General features: G+C 46.8%; 2 long non-coding RNA genes across 2 annotated transcripts; one reads left to right on the top strand and one right to left on the bottom strand.

The window, feature by feature from the left end:
* Positions 1-220: 220 nt before the first annotated feature.
* LOC146403143 (uncharacterized) lies at positions 221-10587 on the bottom strand. The gene is made up of 2 exons (XR_014803092.1): positions 9699-10587; positions 221-1782 (listed from the first exon to the last, which is right to left on the bottom strand). It is a non-coding gene; the product is annotated as an uncharacterized LOC146403143 (long non-coding RNA).
* LOC146403142 (uncharacterized) lies at positions 10154-26055 on the top strand. The gene is made up of 3 exons (XR_014803089.1): positions 10154-10346; positions 13291-13512; positions 25492-26055. It is a non-coding gene; the product is annotated as an uncharacterized LOC146403142 (long non-coding RNA).

Genomic DNA, 26055 nt, shown 5'->3' with positions numbered 1-26055 from the left:
TGTGCACGAGGATGCAGGTTCGATCCCTGATCCCGCTCAGTGGGTTAAGGATCTGGCATTGCCATGAGCGGTGGTGTAGGTTGCGGTCGAGGCTTGGATCCCGTGCTGCTGCGGCTGAGACATAGGCCAGCAGCTGCAGCTCTGATTCGACCCCCTAGCCCAGGAACTTCCACATGCTTCAGGTACAGCCCTAAAGAGACAGAAAAAGGAAAAACAGATCCATGGAAATCATTACTTTTTTATTGAGCAATTACAACAAGCCGGGCACAATGCAAACTATGTGGACATAGATGATTTCATTTGACACAGGTTAGGAGAAAGGAACTATTATTACCCTCATTTTATGGATAAGAAAACTGAGACCCCAAAACAGTTAAAAATCTGGCCAAGTCACACGGCTTATTACTAATGGGACGCAAAGCCAGGTCAAGGTTCATTTAACTGCCAGACTTTGTAAGGAAGGAACAGCATCGTGTATATTAATAAATCCTGTTTCCCTTTGTTCAGCAAGGCTATTTTTGTCCTACATAATTAGTCATAGGCCTGATAAAGGCAGTTTAAATATTTGGTAATAGGAGCTCCCCCTGTGGCTCATCGGTAATGAACTTGACTAGTTAGGATCCTTGAGGATTACAGCTCCTATTCAGCCCCTAGCCCAGAAACTTCCGTATGCCACGGTGTGGACCTAAAAAGGAAAAAAAAAAAATCTGGTAGTAAAACACATCTATGAGTTCCCTTGTGCTCAGTGGGTTAAGGATCTGGTGCTGTCCCTGCAGTGGCTCTGGTTACTGCAGTGGCACAGGTTCGATCCCTGGCCCAGGAACTTCCCCATGCCACGGGTACAGCCAAAAAAAAAAAAAAAAAAAAAGCATCTAAACTCACCACCGACCAGGTGGGTCTCAGTTTCCTTATTTACCTTATGAGGAGGTTTCACATGACCTTACGCTATTCTTGCAAAAAATGCTTAGCCAGAATCTAATCATGAGATAAAAGAACAAATCTACTTTTGGAATGGATTAACAATGAGATCCTGCTGTATAGCACTGAGAACTATGTCTAGATACTTACAACGCAGCATGACAATGGGAGAAAAAATTATGTATACATGTATGTGTAACTGGGTCCCCATGCTATACAGTGGGGGAAAAAAAAGTGTGGTGGGGGAAATAAAAAAATATATATATATATATATATATATATATATATTTTTTTTTTGGTCTTTTTGCCATTTCTTGGGCTGCTTCTGTGGCATATGGAGGCCCCCAGTCTAGGGGTCGAATTGGAGCTGTAGCCACCGACCTACACCACAGCCACAGCAACTAGGAATCCGAGCCGTGTCTTTACCTACACCACAGCACGTGGCAACACCGGATCCTTAACCCACTGAGCAAGGCCCGGGATCGAACCCGCAACCTCATGGTTCCTAGTCGGATCCGCTAACCACTGAGCCACGACGAGAACTCCCAATAAATAAATTTTAAGAAATGAATATATAAATAAAAAAGAACAAATCTAGAACACAGAACATCTTCAAGACAACTGACCCGACTCTTCACAACAACTCTTCACAAATTAAAGTCACAAAAGACGCTGAAAAGACATGACACCAAAAGGAAGGTGTGGGTCTGGACCGGGTTGCAGGGAAGGGGAGCATCTTTTCAAGAGCCGGTTCCAGGGACATCATTGGAGTCAGCGGTCACTTTCTTTAGTGTGATGATGAGCGTGAGCCCTTGCTCCTGCGGGTGGAGAGTCATAATGTCTGCAACTTACTTTCACGCGGGGCTGGAAAAAAATACGAGCATACCTCTTTTTCTTGTAATTGCAGATACTGCATTTTTTTAAAAAACAAATTGAAGGTTTGTGGCAACCTTGTGTTGTCACAGAATGGTTTGCATTTTTTAATGATAAACTATTTTTAAAGTATTTTTAAATTAAGGTAAATACATTGGCTTTTTTTTTTTTTTAATTTATTTATTTGCTCTTTAGGGCCGCACCCACAGCATATGGAGGTTCCCAGGCTAGGGGTCTAATCAGAGTTAAAGTTGCCGGCCTACACCACAGCCACTGCAACGCCAATTCTGAGCTGTGTCTGTGACCTACACCACGGCTCACAGCAAGGGTGGGTCCTTAACCCACTGAGCAAGGCCAGGGGTCGAACCCGCATCCTCATGGATCCTAGTCAGATTCGTTAACCACTGAACCTCAACGGGAACTCTGAATTTTTTTTTTTTTTTTTTTTAGACATAATGCTATTGCACATACAGATTACCATGTAGTACCAATACAACTGGGTTTTTTTTATTTTTGTTTTTTGGTTTTTTTTTTTTTGCTTTTTAGGGCTGCACCCGAAGCATACGGAAGTTCCCAGGATAGGGGCTGAATCACAGCTGCAGCTGCCAGCCTACACCACAGCCACAGCACCTAAGGATCTGAGCTGCATCTGTGACCTACACCGCAGCTCACCACAATGCCAAATCCCCGACCCACTGATCAAGGTCAGGGATCAAAACTGCATCTTCATGGATATGAGTCAGATTTGTTTTCACTGCGCCACAACGGGAACTCCACCAGTATAAATTTTATATGCACTGGGACAACCCCCAAATTCTTGTGACTGGCTTTATCTCGATCTTCACTTTATTGTGGGGGCCTGGAACCAAACCTGCAAATATCTCCGAGGTCTGCTGGTTAAGGGGAAAAGGAAGGAGAGAAACAAAAGCAGCAAAATGTCGCCTGTGTGTGACCTCAGGGAGGGTGGGGTGTGCTGTGCTCACTCGCTGTTTTGTTCAGCTTTGGGGAGCGTCTGAAATGTTTTCACAACAACAGGGAGAGGAGAGGGGAGGAAGGCGAGTTGCACAAGTCTGATCGCCCAGCGCTTCTCTGGGTGTTAGAGTCGGGGATCCCGGCTCAGTTTGGAAGTTCGGGGCCAGGAATAGAATTGGAGCAGCAGGTGCAGCCTGTGCCACAGCCAGGGCAACACTGAATCCAAGCCACATCTGTGACCTATGCTGCAGTTTGTGGCAATGCCAGATCCTTAACCCTCTGAGCCAAGTCAGGGATGGACTCCACATCCTCGCAGAGACAAGGTCAGGTCCTCAACCTTCTAAGCCACACCGGGAACTCCTGGTTGTTGCAAACTTCTTGGTGCTGGAATCTGTTCTTCTTGCAGTTTCTCCACCTAGGTCAGGTCATGATATTTCCGTAACCCTCCATCAAGATAAATGTTATTCTCTGTGCTGCAACTTTTTATCTCTATATGAATGAGAAAGTGTTATACCTTTAAAGGTCAAAGTGCTAGGAATGAGCATTCCTGTTTATTTCAGGCTGGAGGCAATACTCCTAACTTGTAGCAAAGGAATAGAACACGAAGGTTCGAGTAAAAGAAACAGATCCAATATGGAGTGAGATTTGTTCTTCCCTATTACAGAAGGCTACCTTGAACTTCACCCCAGATCCACAGGGGCACAGATCTGCCTTTTCAGCCAATTCTGCTTCCCCTTCTCACAGAGCAGAACTCCGGGCAGAAGGAGGAGGCGTGGGGGAGGAGAACCCTTTCACCACCTTCAAGACAACCACCCCCAAGCTTCTCTTCCATGCCCTGCCGCCTTCCCCACCACCCCACCGCGTCCCCGCATAGCACGGACTCACACCGACATCATATGCATATACCCAGCTGCCCAAGGGCAAAGTTGTGCCAAATGAAAAGTCTCCTCCCTCCCCTGGGCGCAGCATCACAGGCTTCTTCCTGGAGCCCCAGGGTCTCTTCTCCTTTCCTTAGAGGGGTGGGTCCCGGACCCTTCGCTGCCTTTACTCCAGCCTTGCAGGACACTGAGGTGGTCCTTCGCCCAGGCTGTCACTCAGACTAACTAAAGCAAACCCCCTGTCCCTCCGCCCTAATAATAAAAGTCATATTGTACTCTAGAGAATGTGGGAAATATTCAAAATTTTAAAAAGCAATAACTTGCTTTGACCTATAGTCGGGTAAAAAAAATTCCAGAAGCCTGAAAAAAAAATTTATGCTTTGACCCAGTCATGCTGCTCTTCTATCAAAACGCACAATCAAAAATGCAAGAAACCCTTTTGGCCTGAAGATGTGCCTTTTTTTCCCCCACCCCTTCTGGCCACCACACGGGGCCAAGGAGTCCAAGCTGCTGTGACAGCTCTGGATCCTCTAATCCACAGAGGATCAAACCTGCATCCTGTTGCAACACCAATCCCTGTTGCACCACAGCAGGAACTCCTTTTATTATTATTTAAAATGATATGTAACCTAGTGTTGCCTCCCTGGCACCCTAACTTCTTGAATTATATAGGAGCATCTTGTCCTTGGATTTTCAAACGCAAAGCCCCCAGCCCATGCCCCCGAGGCATCTCTGGTGGGGGAGCCTGCAGTCCCACAGGCCACCCCCTTGCTCTCATTTCCTGCTTCTGAAACTTCTGTCTCTTCTCTGGGAACCCATTCCCATCATTCCCCCAAAAACCCCTGCCTCATCTTCTTGTGCACCACAGATTTTATCTCAGGGTCGGGGGTGAATTACAGGGCAAGCACAGGCAGCGCTTTAAAGTTTAAATTTGCCACCTCTGCCCACTAGTCTCCATGAGGACGGGGGATCCCTGGCCTCACTCAGTGGGTTAAGAATCCAGCGTTGCCACCAGCTGTGGTGTAGGTCGCACATGTGGCTCAGATCCCGTGTTGCTGTGGCTGTGGCGTAGGCTGGCAGCTGCAGCTCCAATTCGACTCCTAGCCTGGAAACTTCCATATACCACTGGTGCGGCCCTAAAGAGAAAATAGAGAGAGAGAAACCTGCAGAGTTTGGGCGCTCAGGAATCAGCACTTCCAAATCTTTCTTCAGGTGATTCTTTCATAACCTGTCCCCAGCCTGGCGTTTGGGACTCACTTTAACTGATCCTGACTTCAGAATCTTATGATGGAAATGCATCATGTCTCAGTATTGAGGCTATTCCAAGGTGAGAGGGAGCAGAAGTGCCATTTGCCTTGGCAGCTCAAGACAAGTCCAACTATGGACATTTGCAATCATGCATCTCTATCTCAGCATAAGCCTGTGCTAACTTGACCCAGTCATCACCTGAGTGCCTCCAACTGACCCATCTGTCACTGCAGCATTTTCCCAGTCAGTGAAGGGAGAAATAATCAAAGGTTTTGGCCGAGACCCACAATTAAAAGCCTCAGTTTATTGCTCTATCATTTGTGCCTAGAATAGTACCCAGCACCAAGCAGATGCTAAGTAAAATTTTTATTTATTTAGTTAGTTAGTTAGTGCCTTTTTAGGGCTGCCCCCAAGGCATGTGGAACTTCCCAGACTAGGGGTCAAATTGGAGCCATAGCTGCCAACCTACTCCACAGCCACAGCCATGCCAGATCGAACCACATCTGTGCCCTCCACCACAGCTCACGGCAACGCCAAATCCTTAACCCCCTGAGCGAGGCCAGCCGGAGATAGAACCTGCATCCTCATGGATACTAGTCGGATTAGTTTCTGCTGACTCATGTCAGGAACTCCTGCTAAATAAAATTTTTAAACAAATGAAGACACATGGATCGCATCAATGTTTAATTTTTGCCTAAGTGATTACCGCAAACTTAGTAGCTTAAAAACAACATATAATTTTTATTTCACAGTTTTTGTGGGTCAGAAATCCAGGCCCAGTTTCTCTGGGTCCTTCACCCAAGGTCTCACAAGGCTGCAGTCAGGGTGTTGGCCAGGCTGCATTCTCATCCAGAGGCTTGATTTATGGAGAATCTACTCGCCAATTCATTCAGATTGTTGGCAGAATTTATCTCCTTGCAGCCATCCGGGTCCTTGGGCCACACGTTGATAAATGGTTTCCTAGGCTCTGAGTAGCAAACTATATGAATTTGCAAACACCACAAGAAGCATCTATTTACCCATATTAAGGATGATAGGAGTTCCCGTTGTGGCGCAGTGGCTAACAAATCTGACTAGGAACCATGAGGTTGCAGGTTCAATCCCTGGCCTTGCTCTGTAGGTTAAGGATCCGGCATTGCTGTGAGCTGTGGGGTAGGTCGCAGACGAGGCTCGGACCCCGAGTTGCTGTGGCTGTGGTGTAGGCCGGTGGCTACAGCTCCGATTCAACTCCTAGCCTGGGAACCTCCATATGCTGCAGGAGCAGCCCAAGAAATGGCAAAAAGACAAAAAAAAAAAAAAAAAAAAAAAAAAAAGGGATGAATGGCAGAGGCTAATGAAACAGCTGAACAGCAAGTATCTACACTGTGGTAAAACCCTTTAGCTCAGGAACTCAAGAGGATCTCATGATAACCATACATAGAATATACATTATATACGTACATAATGATCAATTAAAATGGCAAAAGTGGGAGTTCCCGTCGTGGCGCAGTGGTTAACGAATCCGACTAGGAACCATGAGGTTGCGGGTTCGGTCCCTGCCCTTGCTCAGTGGGTTAACGATCCGGCGTTGCTGTGAGCTGTGGTGTAGGTCACAGACCTGGCTCAGCTCCTGCGTTGCTGTGGCTCTGGCGTAGGCCGGCGGCTACAGCTCCGATTGGACCCCTAGCCTGGGAACCTCCATATGCCATGGGAGCAGCCCAAGAAATAGCAAAAAAGACAAAATAATAATAATAAAATGGCAAAAGTAATTTTTGAGGGTTTTTTGTTTTTGCTTTTTGCTTTTTAGGGCCGAACTTGGGGCACATGAAAAGTTGATCAGAGCTGCTGCTGCAGGCCTACACTGCAGTTTGCAGCAATGCCAATCCCTACCCCACTGAGCGAAGCCAGGGATCGAACCACTTCCTCATGGATACCAGTTGAGTTCTTAACAATGGGAACTACGAAACGATTTTTTTTTTTACTTCTGTTTATAACCAAAGCATCTGCATGAAGGAAGAAGGACAAGGGTCCTTGAGGGCGTAAAAGGTAAGGAAACCATTAGAATGGAGACGCCCGTTCCATACATCCTTTTTATTAAGGAAACAGTAGTACCAAGGAAATAAAACTCTGATAAAGCAGGTATTCCAGCCTGCGTTATGCCCATATGCCCATCCTAAGACACGAGACTTAGAGGCAACCTGAATGGGTGAAATTTACCTCTAACCCTTCTCAGCATCCTGCCCCCCTCGAAGCAGCCGCCTACAATACAGGAGATCCTCACGCTTTGAGGGAGTCGCTCATGGCTCTGCTTCTACCTGCTACTGCTTTGTGAGTCTCTGGACCTTGATATAATCTCAAAAATGTGGATAATCATACCTGCCTTATGGACTATTGTGAGGGTCGCTTTGAATAAAGACATTGCTTTTGCAAATGGGATCTTTCAATTTCCTCTATAATATGTTCAGAGTGATATAAAAATAAGTTATCTATCCTGGTATCTTTGTTTGTCTTCCAGATATATTGTCAGCATAGAACCCTACATATAAAATGTCACCGGTCGTGGTACAGCGGAAATGAATCCAACTAGGAACCATGAGGTTGCAGGTTCAATCCCTGACCTCGCTCAGTGGGTTAAGGATCCATCTGTGAGCTGTAGTTTAAGTTGCAGACGTGGCTCGGATCTGGCGTGGCTGTGGCTGCGGTGTAGGCCGGCAGCTGTAGCTCTGATTCGACCCCTAGCCTGGGAACCTCCATATGCCATGAGTGTGGCCCTGAAAAGGAAAAAAAAAAAAAAGTTGCCATTGTTTGGGAGAAAAAAAGAGGAGATAAACACTCGCAGTCTATCTACCCACACGTCAACAAACTTACAAAGGTGTAAACATACACAAATATATAAAGACTGTAAAAGTATACAAAAAGCTGAATAATTATTGCGCCTGGAAATTAAAATTTAGGCCCATAAGACAAGACTTACTTCTTACTAGATTCGCTCTTTTTTTTTTTTTTGTCTTTTCTAGGGCCGCTCCCACAGCACATGGAGATTCCCAGGCTAGGGGTCTAATCCGAGCTGTAGCCGCCGGCCTACGCCACAGCTCACGGCAGCACGGGATCCTTAACCCACTGATGGAGGCCAGGGATCAAACCTTCAACCTCATGGTTTCTAGTCAGATGCGTTAACCACCGAGCCACAATGGGAATTCCAATTTGCTCTCTTAATGTTTGAATTCACATCTGCCATTTACATGTGTAAAATGCATCTGGACATATACTAAAGGAAAAAGTCAGACTCCTTCACTGCAGCCCTTTCTCAATCGAGTAGGGAAGAGGCTCTCTGGTAATAGAAAGTTCAAACAATGAAATTATGAAATAAAATACCTTGGTGATGCAGCATAGACACGACCTCAAAACCCCCACCTCTGGGAAGCAGAATGCCCAAGACAACCCCCCCTTCTTCTGCACACCAACCGCCTTCGTGGTACACAGTAGGTGCTCATTACTCGAAGCCTCTTAGCTTATTATCCTGAGGTTTTCCTCGGTGATTAAAAGAGGCTCTGGAACGTTCAAAGCCATCCCTAAGAACCAGGAGGTAAAACTTCTGGTCCCACTCGTCCCGAGGGGTCCAGGTGGCGCAACGCCCCCTGCCGGCTAAGGCGGCCGTGGGAACCCCGCCTGGGAGAGCGAAGGTGCGGAGAGGGACCGGTGGGGTCGCCCCAGCTCGCCCCCTCCTCTCCTGGCAGTGCCTGGTTCCTGGGCTGTGCTTGCATCTCTGGTGTTTGTGTCTACGAAGGAAGCAGGAAGCGGAGGCCCTCCGGGTAGAGCCTCCAGACCCCTCTCAGGAGCGCGTGAGCTGCCCCCGAAGTGGCAGAGGTTTGGGGTGGGGGGAGAGACCCAAAGGAAAACGTTGTTGGCCGGGTCCCTCGGGGCTCAGGGTCAGCGCCATCGAAATTCTAATAGAGCGACGCGTTCAGAGACCAGTCTGGGAGCCTGAAGAGCATCACCCCAGGGCGCGAGCATGGCATTTCCGAATAGATGCCCATCACCTCATCATCACACGCGCGCCCTCCCAAGAACTCGCTGACTCCCCGGGCCCCCTGTTTCTTTCCGAACGGCCCAGGAAGAGGGCGAGTACAAGGGAGAGGGAAAACCAGTCCAGAAAACGGCCAGGCAGGAGCAAGGCCCCAGCCCAGCCCCAAATTTTGGAGCAGCTCCTGCCCTCTGCTGGCAGGAAGGCGCATCTACACGTGGTTCCGCTTTGCTGTCAAGGGCCCTCAGCCCCTGAAAGAGGCTGGAGCCGGGGTCCTGAAAGAGGCTGGAGCCGGGGTCCGCGGAGCGTGCTGGTGATAAAAGGGATTGGATCACCAGTATTTGACCTACTAGGAAAAGGGGTGTTTACACCAGCCCCCCCATTAGGGACCAGTGTGGAGCTTCAGCTGCACAAGCAGCTGGTAAGGGCTGTCATGGAGCCTAAATCAGTGACCTTGACATCTCAAGAATACGGTGCAGTGGCAAATGACTTGAGGAGCCTTATTCAGCAAACATTTCTTGAGTACCTATATGTGGGACACTGTTAAAGATATGTGGGTGTCATCAGAGAATACAGCAGGCAAAAAAGAGGGCGAGACAGTAAACATTCTGCATGTGTGTGTGTGTGTGTGTGTGTGTGTAAGTTGTGTAGATGGTTAGAGCAATGAGCAGGAAGGAGAAGCTACCCGTAGCATTTTAAAATGGGGGCTGGGGTTGGGTGGGTCAGGAGGAGTTCCCATTTGTGGCTCAGAGAGTTAAGAACCAGACTAGTATCCGTGAGGATGCAGGGTCCATCCCTGGACTCACCCAGTGGGTTAAGGATCCAGCGTTGCCATGAGCTGTGTCGTTGATGGCAGACGTGGCTTGGATCTGGCATTGCTGTGGCTGATGCGCCGGTCTCTGATTTGACCCCAGCCTGGGAGCTGCAAGTGTGACCCTCAAAAGAAAATTAATTAATTAATTGATGAATAAAAAGGGGTCATGAAAGAGCTAGGAGACAGTGGTGTCTCAGAGACCAGCCTGCAGCTGGCCATGACAGTCTTGAGGATACCAGCTCTGATCTCACTGTGCTTTTCAGCCTTGTTTCTTTCTTTCTTTTTTTGGCCACACCGAAGGCAGATGGACGTTCCCGGGCCAGGGGTCAAATCCAGCCACAGCTGTGACCTACACCACAGCTGGGGCAATGCCAGATCTTTAATTCGCTGGCCCCAGCGGTTCAGTCTTGCGTCACCCTTGTTTCTGTGAATGCAAGCCCCATTCCCAGATCAGCCCCGGCAAGGAAGAGGGAAGTGATCAACGGTGCCTGTCGCTGTCGAGCCTGGAGCATCTACCCCACGGAGGTCAGGGGTTTTACTTCAAGTGCAAGAAGCGCCCTCTGACTCCTAGTGATGGAGCCCAAGCGTTGATTGAGATTTACAGAGTCCTTGGCCTGGAAGAAGACAGTCTTGTCCAGGAGTGAGTAGGAAGATGATCCACAGCTGAGGCATGGTGTCTGTCCTGGGAGAGCGGAGGGAGAGTCGGGCGGTCTCACTTCCCCTGGTGTCCGGTCCCTCCTTCCCCAGACTCCCGATCGTCAGGACTTCGTGTTCTCTGGCTGTCCCATCTTTCTCCCTCCTCCAAGTCCTCACTCGAGGAGCTCGCTTTGTCCTGCCTTCCTTCCTCCTCTGCATTCGGTTTAAGCTCCTCCCTCCAACCCACGACCTCCTCGACTCTGCACATTCTCCTGGCGAGCTCTGCAGGTTGCATGCAGACCCGCCTCAGATTTTAAAGGGCCACGTAGGACTCACGGAAGTTTTATAACAAGGAGCCGTGTGTGTAATTCCCAGTTCGAGCTCTACCTTTCTGTGTCCGCTAAATAAATCCCTCCAGCATTCTAGTCCCCAGCTGTTAAAAGACCTGGAACAAAAGTCCAAGTTCCTTCCAACTCAGACTCTTGCAATTCTCTGAATTCCTGACAAAGGAGTAGGTGTGTGTGTGTGTGTGTGTGTGTGTGTGTGTGTGTGTGTGTGTGTGTAGAGGAAGGTCTACAGAAGATGCAATCCATGTTTCTGAATTTTTCTACTATGTAACTCTGACTTTCTTTTCTTTTTTTTTTTAGTTTATCATCTTTATTTATTTATTTTTTCAAAAGGGATTGTTCCATTTTATTTTATTTTATTTTATTTTATTTTATTTTATTTTAATTTTTTGTCTTTTGTTGTTGTTGTTGTTGCTGTTTCTTGGACCACTCCCGCGGCATATGGAGGTTCCCAGGCTAGGGGTCTAATCGGAGCTGTAGCCACCAGCCTACGCCAGAGCCACAGCAACGCGGGATCCGAGCCACGTCTGCAACCTACACCACAGCTCACGGCAACGCTGGATCGTTAACCCACTGAGCAAGGGCAGGGACCGAACCCGCAACCTCATGGTTCCTAGTCGGATTCGTTAACCACTGCGCCACGACGGGAACTCCCATTTTATTTTATTTTATTTTATTCCCACTGTACAGCAAGGGGATCAAGTTATCCTTACATGTATACATTACAATTACAGTTTTTTCCCCACCCTTTGTTCTGTTGCAACATGAGTATCTAGACATAGTTCTCAATGCTACTCAGCAGGATCTGCTTGTAAATCTATTCTAAGTTGTGTCTGATAAGCCCAAGCTCCCGATCCCTCCCACTCCCTCCCCCTCCCATCAGGCAGCCACAAGTCTCTTCTCCAAGTCCATGATTTTCTTTTCTGAGGAGATGTTCATTTGTGCTGGATATTAGATTTCTGACTTTCTTAAAAGATTATGCCTAAATCCAGAAATAGCTTGTTTATCTGAAATCAAATGATTGTATTATGTATACATATATGTATGTTTATATGATGGTTAATTTTGAGTCAAGTTTTATTGTTTTATTTATTTATTTTGCGTGGTTTCTTTTTTTTTTTTTTTCTTTATTGCCTTTTAGGGCCTCACCTGCAGCATATGGAGGTTCCCAGGCTAGGGGTCTAATTGGAGCTATGGCTGCTAGCCTACACCACAGCCACAGCAACACCAGATCTGAGCCGTGTCTGTGACCTACATCACAGCTCGTGGCAAAGCTGGATCCTTAACCCACTGAGCAAGGCCAGGGATTGAACCTGCATCTTCATAATCCTAGTCAGATTTGTTTCCACTGCGCCACAATGGGAACTCTTTTTTTTTTTTTTTTTTTAGGGCATCATGTGGAAGTTCCCAGGCTAGGAATTGAATTGGAGCTGCAGCTGCCAGTCTACACCACAACCACAGCATCACAGGATCTGAGCCGTTTCTGCAACACACACCACAGCTCACAGCAACACCGGATCCCCGACCCACTAAGTGAGGCCAGGGATCGAACCCACATCCTCATGGGTACTAGTCAGACTCGTGTCCGCTGTGCCATAATGGGAACTCCCAATTTTGTGTTAACTTGACTGGGTCATGGGGTGCCTAGATATTCACTTTAACACTGAGGGTGGTTTCAGATGAAATTAATATTTAAATTTGTACACTGAGTAAAACTAATTGCTTTCCCTAATACGGGTGGGTCTCATCCAATCACTTGAAGGCCTGAATAGAACAAAAAGCTGATCCTTTCCCCCAAATAAGAGAGAATTCTCCTGACTGTATGGCCTTCAAACTGGGACATTGATTTCTCCTGCCTTCTGCCTCCAACTCGGCCCTTCCTCTCGGCTCTTCCTGTGTCTCAAGCCTGCCTCCCTTCAGACTGGAACTATATCACCAGCTCTCCTGGGTCACTAGCTTGCAGACTCACTCTAGAGATCTCAGAACTTGCCAGCCTCTATAACTCTTTTGTTTTGGTTTTGGTTTTTTGTTTTGGCCACAACCATGGCATATGGAAGTTCCCAGGGCCAGGAATCCAACCCACATCCTCATGGATACCAGTCAAGTTCTTAACCTGATGACCCACAACGGACACTCCCAGTAGGTATCATTCTCTATACTTTCTAGCTTTCCTAGTATTTTCCCCTGTGCTCAAGATCCAGCATGATGCACCATCAGACTTAGAACGGTCGTGTAGCCATAAAGAATTTTACCATGGAGTTCCCTTGTGGTGCAGTAGAAACAAATCCAAGTAGGAACCATGAGATCGTGGGTTCGATCCCCGGCCTCGCTCAGTGCGGTAAGGATCTGGCGTTGCCGTGAGCTGTGGTGTTGGTCAGGCCGGCAGCTGTAACTCCGATTGGACCCCTAGCCTGGGAACCTCCATATATAGTGGATGTGGCCCTAAAAAGAAAAAAGAAAAAAATAATCAAATGTTTCCCTGTCAGAAAAGGGAAGGCAAGCTCCCTGACTAAGGTCATGAGGTCGTGAACAGAAGAGCTGTGACTCAAACTCCGATCTGTCTTTTTATTTTATCTTATTTTATTTTATTTATCTTTTTAGGTCTCTGTAGGTCACAGACCTGGCCCAGATCTGGCGTTGCTGTGGTTGTGGGGTAGGCCGACAGCTATAGCTCTGATTGGACCCCTAACCTGGGAACCTCCATATGCTGCAGGTGTGGCCCTAAAGATCAAAAAAGAAAGAAAGAGAGAAAGGAAGGAAGAAAGAAAGAAACAGGTGGAAGGGCTCAATCTGAGAAACCGGAAAATTAAGATGTGGACCCAGGTAAGCCTGATTGTGTGTCTCAGGGTTTCCCTGACACCAGACATTCTGCACCATAGCTCCCACCCATCTGTAGTATTCGCTCATATTTCCTTTTCTTCTTTTTGGCTGCACCCATGGCATGTGGAAGTTCCCAGGCCAGGGATCAAACCCGTGCCATAGAAATGACCAGAGTCACAGCAGTGATACCACCAGACCCTTAACCCGATAGCCACAAGGGAACTCCCATATTTCCTTTTGATCACCTCAGTTTTTGACACAGTTTAGTTCTAAGGAATCAAACATACGAAATCATAGATTTGAAGCACTGTTTATTCATCACATTAACATAAACACATAACAATTAACATCTTAGATATTTATCTGTGTCCTCCTAACTCCAGTACCCTCCCTTCCCACCAGTTGTATACATTTCATATTTTTACAAACAGCTGTATCTCAAGATTTAAGCTGAAAAATACTATCTGGAAAAAAAATGCTTTCACAGAATTAAAAACCCCAGGACAGTCAGAAAAATGAAGCCCAAGATCAAAGATTTGGCCATATTTAATCAATTCTGTTCAAAAAAGAGGCTAAACCAAGCAGGCTCTATAGTCTCATTATCATGGAAGTGTTTCTAGGACACACGCTAGGACAGCTGCTCATATTTTTCATGGAGTTAATGAAAGAAGTAATTCTTGTGATCATTTATTTCTGTTTGTTCTGATTCTATGAGTAAAGAAGTATGTTCAAAGTGGATTCTTTCAGAGTTCCTCTTGTGGCTCAGCAGAAACCAACCTGACCAATATCCACAAGGATATGGGTTCAATCCCTGGTCTTGCTCCGTGGGTTAAGGATTCGGTGTTGCCTCAAGCTGAGGTGTGGGTCCCAGACTGAGCTCAAATCTTGCATTGCTGTGGCTGTAGTGCAGGCTGGCAGCTGCAGCTCCGATTCAACCCCTAGCCTGGGAACTTCCACATGCCACACCTGTGCACCTCCCCCCAAAAAGTGGATTCTTTTTGTCTCAGTTTAGTAAAGGCCCCCAAGAACTAGAGATCAATGAGTGACCCACCACGAGTCCACCAGAGCTGTCCCTGGTGAACAGGAAGGAGATGAAGTCCTGTTGGGCAACCTTAGCTCACTGTCCACCCTCCGTCTATAAAAGAGCTTGCAAAGACCTGGAAAGAAGTACAATTTCCCTAAATATACATGGCATTTCTGGAAAATTTCTTTCTCTCTCTCTCTTTTTTTTTTTTTTTTTTTTTTTTTCTGCACTCGTGGCATTTGGAAGTTCCCAGGCCAGGGATCAAATCTGAGCTGCAGCTACAACCTACATGTCAGGTCCTTAACCCACTGTGCCACAGGGGGAACTCCCAGGCAAATTCTTTATGTTTTTTGCTTTCTTTCTTTTCAGGGCCGTACCCACGGCGTTGAGGCTAGGGGTCAAATCAAAGCTGCAGGTTGGAGTTCCCGTTGTGGCGCAGTGGTTAACGAATCCGACTAGGAACCATGAGGTTGCGGGTTCGGTCCCTGCCCTTGCTCAGTGGGTTAACGATCCGGCGTTGCCGTGAGCTGTGGTGTAGGTTGCAGACACGGCTCGGATCCCGCGTTGCTGTGGCTCTGGCGTAGGCCGGTGGCTACAGCTCCGATTCAACCCCTGGCCTGGGAACCTCCATATGCCGCGGGAGCGGCCCAAGAAATAGCAACAACAACAACAACAAACGACAAAAGACAAAAAAAAAAAAAAAAAAAAAAAAAAAAAAATAAATTCTAATAATTAAAAAAAAAAAAAAAAAAAAGCTGCAGGTGCCAGCCCAAGCCACAGCCACACCAGAGCCATGCTCTGTCTGTGACCTACGGCACAGCTTGCGACACAGCTTAACCCACTGAGTGAGGCCAGGGATTGAACTCATTCACCTCTGCATTATTATTATTATCTGAATATTAGTGTGTTTTCCCCCAGAAGGCGGCCAGTCCCTGAAGGCCACAATTTGCAACACCAGCCTGTGCTGTCTCTACCTAGAATGTTATCTGTCACATGGAAGGGACTCTAAATGTTTATAGAGTAGCAAAATTGAGATCCGTGGACCAAAGGGCACAAACAATCCTTTAGGCTCTCCAAAAGGCCCTCCAAAAAGTTGACTCCTATTTACAATGCCCTTGTCACCGTATGTAACAGTCACGTAACCTGGCTATTTTATTAGGAGAAACTCTGTCCTAATGTCTTAACACGTATTTCTTTGCTAGTGAGGTTAGTTTCCCCGATGGGTTTTTTTTTTCCATTATAATCATTATTAATGATTTTTATTTTTTTCCATTGTAGCTGGTTTACAGTGTTCTGTCAATTTTCTACAGTACAGCAAAGGGACCCAGTCACACATACATGTACACATGCTTTTTCTCATATTACCCTCCGTCTTGCTCCATCACAAGTGACTAGATAGAGTTCCCAGTGCTATACAGCAGGATCTCATTGTTTATCCATTCCAAAGACAATAGCTTGCATCTATTAACCCCAGATTTCCAGTCCATCCCACTCCCTCCCCCTTGGCAACCACAAGTCTGTTCTCCAAGTCCATGAGTTTCTATTCTGCGGAAAGGTTCATTTGTGCCGTATATTAGATTCCAGATATAAGTGATATCATAGGGTATTTGTCTTTCTCTTTCTGACTTCCTTCACTCAGTATGAGAGTCTCTGGTTCCATCCATGTTACTGCAAATGGCATTATTTTGTTCTTTTTTATGGCTGAGTAGTATTCCATTGTGTATATGTACCACATCTTCTTAATCCATTCATCTGTCGATGGACATTTAGGTTGTTTCCATGTCTTGGCTATTGTGAATAGTGCTGCAGTGAACATACGGGTGCATGTGCCTTTTTCAAGGAAAATTTTGTCTGGATATATGCCCAAGAGTGGGATTGCTGCGTCATATGGTCATTCTATATTTAGTTTTCTGTGGTCCCTCCCTACTGCTTTCCATAGTGGTTGTGTCCAATGTTTATTTATTTCACTCATTATAATCCTCTAATGTAAACTCTCTCTTTTTTAAGTTTTTAAAAGATTTTTATTTTTTCTGTTATCGTTGATTTACAATATTCTGTCAATTTCTGCTATACAGCACAGTGACCCAGTCATACATATATATACTCTTTTCCTCATATTATCGGCCACCATGTTCTATCACAAGTGATTGGATATAGTTCCCTGTGCTGTATAGCAGGACCTCATTGCTCATCCACTCCAAATGCAATAGTTTGCATCTACGAACCCCCAACTCCCAGTCCATCCCACTCCCTCCCCGCCCCCTTGGCAACCCTAAGTCTTGAACTATCTCTCTCTTTTTTTTTTTTTCTTTTTGGCTTTTCTAGGGCCATTCCCACTGCATATGGAGGTTCCCAGGCTAGGGGTCTAATCAGAGCTGTAGCCACCAGCCTACACCACAGCCACAGCAACACAGGATCCGAGCCGCGTCTGCAACCTACACCATAGCTCACGGCAATACCAGATTGTCAACCCACTGAGCAAGGCCAGGGATCGAACCCGCAACCCCATGCTTCCTAGTCAGATTCGTTAACCACTGAACCACAACAGGAACACCTTAAACTATCTCTTTATACCTTAGTAATCATTTCCTGACAGCTTACCAAGGCTACAGCCAAATTTCTTTCTCCCCTTAAGCAAGGAGCCACAGGCCCAACCTTGCTGTTGAATGAGGCACTTGTGTCTTGAGCAAGTAGATCCATGTCAACGAGCCCCAGAGGGCAGCAGACCACCTAAGCTTGCTACAAGGTCCAAGATAGTTAAGATTTTCCACTTTACAGACTTTATTTTCTTGGTAGATGCCTAAAATGTCTGGAATACTGTACGTCCATGAGAAAAGTCCATCCCATCCATCCCATGAAATTTGCCAAGTCTGTTCTCCAGAACGTCTCCCCTTAAACCTCTAGATGGGGAGGGAAAGCCAGCGTTGCCAGAGCACAGGTCAAGGACATGCCCACGCTGAAACCTTCTTAGCCAGCTTTGCTGTCCATTGGTGAAGCCGCTGTGACCTAAACGTGAAGGGCAACGGCTTTTTCTCCAAAAATCGTGGCCTGAGATCTCATTCTATCTCTATGCATCCCTGGTACAAGGGAGGCCTCTCCCGTTTCCTCTGATAGATGGTTGTGTAAAGGGCTTTTTTTTCTACCATGGTGACAATGACTTTTCCCAGTACATACTAGAATAGAGAGCATTAGGGAAAATTTATAGATACTATCTCAAGCCACCCAATTTGGCTTGCCGCAATCGCACCCATTCAGGCTTTGAAGCTGCTCCAGTTCATTTCGAAGTTGCACGGACTGCCAGTCCCCGTCTTAGGCCCGAGCTGTTGATCCCTGGATCTCTGAAGAAACAAGATTTTTTTCAGTCTGAACGCTGGGCCCGGCCCTCATGCTTCAAGCAGACACTATTCTTCTTAGGTCCACACACAGTCAACGCGAGAGTTCATCTGTACTTTGTTTGGAGAACATTTCTAAACGCGTCTCTTGGCTGACCACTCTAAACTTTTCCTGCCCTGAAAACTTTCTCTCTCTTATCTGTCCTCTGACTAAACTCTTCTTTAAAAAAAAAATTCACTAACTATAAGATAGCCAGAGAGCCAGCAATATAGCTCTTTCAGGAACTCATCCAATTCACTCAAAAAATGTTCGATCAGACACAGCTCTGACTAGGAATTTGCTATGTGCACCTGCCGGATTTTGTCTAATTGCTGAAGATACAGCCAGAGCCCCAGGAACGAGGCGCCCCTTCTCTGGGCCTCGCGTTAAGGAAAGTCCCATATGTAACTGATGTAGACACGTGCATAATGCATTTATTATGGAAAACAGAAGTGCCTCTGTCACTTAGGATCCACTGCAACCTATACGCCTAAACCTCTGCTTTAGGGACTGACATGGCTCTAATCCAAGGGACACGCTTTTCCACATCCTTAAAGGTGACTAGGTCTGAATGACGAGACTGCTAATAGATTGTGCCTCTCCCAGGAGAGGAGACATACGCAGACCCTGTTTCCAAGTACAGGGATGAGGCAGCAGAAGCATGTAGGTAAATGAAAAGATGAACTTGCCAAATTCTTTCTTTCAGAGAGCATGACTGCAATGCATTTTTTTTTTTTTTTGTATTTTTAGGGCCACACCCATAGCATATGGAAGTTCCCAGGCCAGGGGTCGAATCAGAGCTATAGCTGCAGGCCTACACCACAGCCACAGCACCACCAGATCCCAGCCAAGTCTGTGACCTACACCAAAGCTCAAGGCAACGCCTGATCCTTAACCCACCAAGCGAGACCAGGGATCAAACCTGCATCCTCATGTTCCTCGTTGTGTTTATGACTGCTGAGCCACGACAGGAACTCCTGGGATGCATTCTCATGTCATGACATATCACGGGGCCGAGCACCCATTTTCCTTTACCCCTTGGGTTCCGATGCACAGGTCTGCAGGTACTCAGAAATTAGCACAATATTCCCAATAACTGTACATGGCAGCTGAGGCACATTTTGTAATAGTCAACAATCTCTTTCTTCTTAAATGTGTATATATGTAGGTTTGGACAACATGTGTCAACCTGATACTAATTTTTTATAATTCTCTGTGTATTTAGATATTGCTTTAGGAAGTGGTAAAAATCACAATAGATATTAAAGCACTTTATATAGTACAATTAAAATAATCCTTAATATGTAATGTGATAATGTTCAATTAACACATGCAACCCCATGATGGAGTTAGAACACGCTCTGTAAAACTACCTGTTCTAAGTATTGCTTTAAGAACTGTACTGACAATACCAGTTGCTATGGACTTAACAGAACAAAATATTTTCAAATTAAATTCATTTTTAAAATAACTACAATTATTCAAGAAAAATTGGCTAATTTGACATCTATTGTTGTCCAAAGAACATAAATTATGCAAAAATCTAGACTATAAGGACCCAGGAGTTCGCATTGTGGTGCAGCAGAAATGAATCCGACTAGGAACCATGAGGTTGCGGGTTCCATCCCTGGCCTCACTCAGGGGGTTGAGGATCTGGCATTGCTGTGAGCTATGGTGTAGGTCACAGACGTGGCTCGGATCTGACATTGCTGTGGCTGTGGCTACAACTCCGATTTGACTCCTAGCCTGGGAACCTCCATATGCCATGGGTTCGGCCCTAAAAATGCAAAAAAAAAAAAAAAAAAAGAACACAGTGGAGTTCCCTTTGTGGCTCACCGGTTAAGGAACCCAGCTAGGATCCATGAGCATGAGGGTTCCATCCCTGGCCTTGCTCAGTGGATTAAGGATCCAGCATTGCAGTGAGCTGTGGTGTAGGCCATGGACGTAGATCAGATCCTGAATTGCTGTGGCTGTGGTGTAGGCCGGCAGCTGTAGCTCTGATTCTGTAACCCCTAGCCTGGGAACTTCCATATGCCTTGGGTGCAGCCCTGAAAAGCAAAGAACAAAAGCAAAACAAACAAACAAACAAAAAAACAGTGATTTTGCTGAAATGAGGGCAAAATAAATTTTTTAGCTCTGCCTTTAGAAGGTCATTCTGTCTGTGCTCCTTCCTTTAAACAGAAGACATCCCACCTGTCATTGATTCTCTGCTGCTTTCAACTCAAGTGCTCTTGCCAGGACTTTGGAAGGGGGATTGGGAGGGAGAGGATTACATGGAAGTTAGGGAGCTATTTCTGGTACAGAGGCGTCACACCATAGGAAGGAGGCTTGAGAAGAAGCACATTCAACTCCAGGCTCTTCATATGTCTCGGGGTCATTGATTCTATCAGCATATGCGGTCGATGAGCAAAGGATGGAGATTTCAAGCATGTGTGGGTCATGTGCTTTTTGTCTCCTCTCGTCCCAGGAGCCTTTATTTTTTAAATTAATTAATTTATTTATTTTTACGGCTGCAGGTGCGGCATGTGGAAGTTTCCAGGCTAGGGGTGGAATCAGAGCTACAGCTGCTGGCCTACACCACAGCTCACGGCAATGCCAGATCCCCTTCCCACAGAGTAGAGCCAGGGATTGAACCTGCACCCTCGTGGATCCTAGTTGGATTCCTTACTGCTGTGCCACAATGGGAACTCCCTAAGCTATCTCTTCTACTAAAAAGCTTTGCTTGCCTCAGAGTCCCGTGGAAGTGGAGATTCGTTTCTATTGGATTGCTGCCCAAGAATGCAGAAAGAGCCTGATGCCACTCTCTCATGTGTACACATAGATCCATTTACTCCCTCTTCCGAAGATGAGCCTGATAAACAGCGTCACCTTTGTAGGCAAATGTACTGAGAGGACCTGCCCTGCCTCCCATAAGGAACAACAGCAGCCACTGCCAGTCCCATCTGATGCTAGATGGAATTTTTTGCCTTTTCCTCCTGTTTTGCCACAGCTTAACAACATCAGGACTTTGAATGATACTCTGTGCTCTCCTAATATGGTGTGTCCTTCCTGACACCAAGCTTTGCCTCATAAGAAGAATGGCAGGAGGCCAAGAGAAGTGAATAATGATTTATCTTGGAAAAAAATATTCTTGGATCAAAAGTAGAGGGTTTTCGTGGGAGTTCCCATTGTGGCACAGTGAAACCTACCCTGACTACTATCCGTGAGGTTGTGGATTTGATCCCTGCCCTTGCTCAGTGGGTTGGGGATCCACTGTTGCCGTGAGCTGTGGTGTAGGTCACAGACGAGGCTTGGATCCCGCATCGCTGTGGCTGTGGTGTAGGCCAGCAGCTGTAGCTCTGATTCAACCCCTGGCCTGGGACCTTCCAAATGCTGCAGGTGCGACCCTAAAAAGCAAAAAAAAAAAATTAAAATTAAAATTAGAGGATTGGGGGGCAGGGGTAGGCAAAATATGGGGAGTCACAAGGTCTAAATTTCCAGTTATAAAATGAGTAAGTCACGGAGATGTACCAACAGCATGGCAACTGCAGTTATCCTCGTGCTGCATATTTAAAATTTTCTAAGAGAGTATATCTTAAAAGCCCTTGTGGCGGGGGGCTGGGGGGGGGAGAGGGAGGAGAGAGGCCTTAGATGGTGTGTGTTCACAATCAGCCTTTTGAAAAACAAAGAGAAAATTTCAGTTAGGTAGAGAGGAAAGCATTTATTCTGAGGGGTGCCTGGGGAAAAGAAGGGAGCTGGCCCCCTAAAAAGTAGTCAAGAATTCTCTGCAGCCCTGGGATTCCAAACATTCCTCTAGCAAACGCATCTGCCTCCAGGAGGAGTCCTAACTTCTAGGCAAGAAAAGGATCTCGTGAGGCTGGAAAGGACCTCAGAATGTCTGATTGAAAGGGAGAATGTTTTATTTTATTTAATTATTTTATTTTATTTTAGTCTTCTTAGGGCCACACCCGAAGCACATGGAGGTTCCCAGGCTGGGGGTCGAATCCTCGAGCTACAGCTGCCGCTGCCGGCCTCCAACCACAGCCACAGCAACACCAACTCTGAGCCGCATCTGCAACCTACACCACAGCTCATGGCAACACCGGATCCTTAACCCACTGATCGAGGCCAAGGATCAAACGTGTGTCCTCATGGATCCTAGTTGGATTTGTTTCCACTGAGCCATGACGGGAACTCCTGGGGGTAATAATTTTAATAATAAGAAATAACATTGGAGTTCCCGTCGTGGCGCAGTGGTTAACGAATCCGACTAGGAACCATGAGGTTGCGGGTTCCATCCCTGGCCTTGCTCAGTGGGTTAAGGATCCGGTGTTGCCGTGAACTGTGGTATAGGTTGCAGACGCGGCTGGGATCCCTCGTTGCTGTGGCTCTGGATGTGGGCTAGCGGCTACAACTCCGATTCGACCCCTAGCCTAGGAACCTCCATATGCCACGGGAGCAGCCCAAGAAAATGGCAAAAAGACAAAAAAAAAAAAAAAAAAAAGTCAAAATGGAGTCGCCATGGTTCAGACCACAGCTACTAAGTAATGCTAAGTGCTGCTGTACATACAGCCCAGGGAACTACATCTAGTCACTTGTGATGGAACATGATGAAGGTAATGTGAGAAAAGGAATGTATATATATACATTTATATATGACTAAGTCATTTTGCTGTACAGCAGAAATTGACAGAATATTGTAAATTGACTATAATAGAAAAATAAAAATATTTAAAAATTTTTGAAAAACCACAGTAATGCTGGAGTTCCCATCAGGGCTCAGCGGAAACGAATCCGCCTAGGAACAATGAAGTTGTGGGTTCAATCCCTGGCCTCGCTCAGTGGGTTAAGGATCCAGGGTTGCCGTGAGCTGTGGTGTAGGTCAGAGATACGGCTAGGATCTGGCATTGCTATGGCTCCACTGTAGGCCAGCAGCAACAGCTCTGAGCCCTAGTCTGGGAACCTCCATATGCCGTGGATGCAGCCCTAAAAGGACAAGAGACAAAAGGAAATAAAACAAAACAAAACCCAAAGTAATGCTAAGTGGCATTATGACTGTTGATTTCAGACAAGTCCTTATATTGCTGGGAACTTGAGTTTTCTGAGCTGTGTCAGATCCGGGCTGCCAATAGCCATTCTTAAAGCAATATTGGCTGACAGCCGTTGCTGCAACCTCATGGTTTTAAGGTATCCTCTTGCAATTATCCTCTTGCAATTATTAAGACAATGAAATTGCTTTAGATCAGACATTAGCAGGAAAAAAAAAAAAAAAAAAAAAGGAGCTGTGTACTGGCCAATGGCTCCTGTTGTGTCTCTGTTAATACCACATCGAAAATACAAACCTACTTAGATAAAAGGAGACAATTGGCTACCTGGCTACAGGTCTCCTCAAAGTGAGAGTTCCAGACTGGGTTTCTGGCTAATTCTCCTGAATTCCTCAGGGAATGAGGACTTCCTAACAGTATCAATGTGGTAAAACTAGAGATCTCAACTCCTAGACATTTCCATGCTGGAGCTATTTTTCTGGGGTTACAGGAAAGGAGAGTCCCCTTGAGGCAGGAGATAGATGGGCTCCAGGATAGACCTTTGCAACTAGCCTCTTATTTACACTTCTTGGGGCAGGAGAGAGATGGACTCCAAGATAAACCTTTACAACCAGCCACCAATCTATGCTTCAACACAGAAATAACAGGCAACAGGCATAAAGCAAATAACTGGTACTTGTCTTCCGTAAACTGTTCAACAATTGTAATGACAGGGTCAAAAGAGAGGCTGAGCCCTGCCTGGACAGAACAAAGAAGTCCCGTACTCCCTACCTTCAGGGTCAGGGAGATGCCAACGACGCATGTGCAGAGAGACCTGCGTCAGAAAAGGAGACGTGCCAGGCCATAATAAGTCTGGATAACCTCCTCGCTGTGCTATGCTTTCGATCCGTCTTGGCCAAAAGATGTGCATGCAGATCAGGGGAGGGCCCTAGACCTGGTCAGGTGTGAAACATAAAACAAGGTAACTGGCCAAAGGAAGCCAAAGACCCAGAAGCACTGTCCTATATAAGTAATTGAAATCACCTCCCTGTCACGCTCCTCATTCAGGGGGACACCTGCACCCTCACTTCTCCTTGGGGTGTGTATTACAGCTTTACTTCTGCCTTAGGTAAATAGACTAAGACTGTATTTCTGTGCTCTCCCACACATTGGAACTGTTTCTAATAAATTTATACCTTTTTTTTTTTTTTTTTTTTTTGTCTTTTTGCTATTTCTTGGGCCGCTCCTGCGGCATATGGAGGTTCCCAGGCTAGGGGTCGAATCAGAGCTGTAGCCACCGGCCTACGCCAGAGCCACAGCAACGCGGGATCTGAGCCACGTCTGCGACCTACACCACAGCTCATGGCAACGCCGGGTCCTTAACCCACTGAGCAAGGGCAGGGACCAAACCCGCAACCTCATGGTTCCTAGTAGGATTCGTTAACCACTGCGCCACGACGGGAACTCCTATACCTATTTTTACAGTCTTTGACGCCTTGAAATATTCTTGCTTTCAACAAGGCACAAGAATCAGGGCAATTCTGCTTCTAGCTTCTGGCACGTCTAGTGGATAGGATTCCTGGTTTTCACCCAGGCTGCCCAGGTTCAGTGCCTGAGCAGAGAATAAAGATCTTGCTTCAAGCCAGCACTCATTGCCATCTCCCCCAAATCACACTCATCTACTAGTTCCCACAGGGTGGTGGCAGCTCCATGTCACAGCCCCACCTCTCTTTACCCCAAGTGGCCCCAAATCCCCTCCGAAAAGGGTACAGTTCAGGTCTCCGCATGTTAACATCTAAGACGCGAGGTGGGGAGGAGAGGGTATGGAAGGCTGGCTGGGACCACCTGCCTGAGTGAGGCAGGACCGGGTGGTCCCCAAGACAAAACAGCTGGGAAGCAGCTGCCACAGGCTCCCAGTTTGGATTAGAACGGCCCCGGGCATGAAGGAAGATCATCCGAAGCTCTTGGCTGAGTCCCAGCATTGAAGAGGAGGAGAAGACAGAGCACCCGGATTTTGGTTTCCAAATTCAGGGTGGCATCAGCCAGGGGAGGGGCCCGGGTGTAGGGGAAGAGCGGGAAGCTGGGGCTGGGCCTTGATGGGTCAGCTACACCAGGCTGCACAAGAAGAGGCACCACGGAATAGAAAGAGGATCCCAAGGGTTTCCTTGAAACTTGGGCAGGTGGATACTCCAGCTTTGACCCTCCCACGATGTCACTCTTGCTCCAAAGATTGTCACGCCATGTGTTATTCTGAGGCCCCTACTTACCCTGTTCCCCAAGGACAGAGCCACTACTAAGAGTAAAAATTGGCTGCCTGTTTGCCCTGCTGGTTCTCAGTCTGGTCTGTGGTCTTATTCCCACCTGCTTCAGATGGTCCCAGGCTGAGACAGTCACAGGTACAGCCCTGCGACAGCTTTGTCTCCATAACCTAAGTCTGACTTCAGCCCTGTCACCCTCTCCTGATATCTTGCCCTGATTCTCACCATCCCCAGTCGTGTGACATTGGGTGCTGCCTGTGGCCGTGTAGACACCTTTGTCTGTCTTCTTATTGCCAACTCGATTGTAATTCTTGCTTTTTACTAGGTCGTCACTGCCGGATCCTCAGTCTCCTGGGCTGCACGTCTGCAGGCGTTTTCCTGGGTGCAGGGTTCATGCACGTGACTGCAGAAGCCTTGGAGGGAAATGAGTCAGAGATCCAGAGGTTGGTGATAGAGATGAGCAGCAGACTTGCTGAGCTGCGGGCCTGTGAGGCCAGAATGATGAACAGAACTAGGGGAAGAAAGGGGAGAAGGTAAAGACGCCAACGACATGGGTGGAAGGACAAGGAAGATGACGGCTCTTGTCATGTGTGGAATGATGGAAACAGGTCAGATTGAGGAGAGCTCCCATTGCGGCTCAGCGGGTTAAGAACCCGACTAGTATCCATGAGGATGCTGGTTTGATCCCTGGCCTCGATCAGTGGATTAAGGATCCGGTGTTGCCGTGAGCTGCAGCCTAGGTCTCAGATGCGGCTCGGATCCCGCGTTGCTGTGGCTGTGGTGTAAGCCAGGCAGCTGCAGCTCCGATTCGACCCCTAGCCTGGGAACTTCCATATGCTGCGGGGCGGCCCTAAAAAGACCAAAAAAAAAAAAACCCAAAAACAAAAAA

The sequence above is a fragment of the Sus scrofa genome, chromosome 5, assembly GCF_054392235.1.
Source record: "Sus scrofa isolate SSC_HxYL_T2T_F1_AM1 chromosome 5, Sscrofa_HxYL_maternal_Yorkshire_Landrace_v2.0, whole genome shotgun sequence".
Classification (NCBI taxonomy): domain Eukaryota; kingdom Metazoa; phylum Chordata; class Mammalia; order Artiodactyla; family Suidae; genus Sus; species Sus scrofa.
This window is presented reverse-complemented; position numbering and strand designations above follow the sequence as displayed.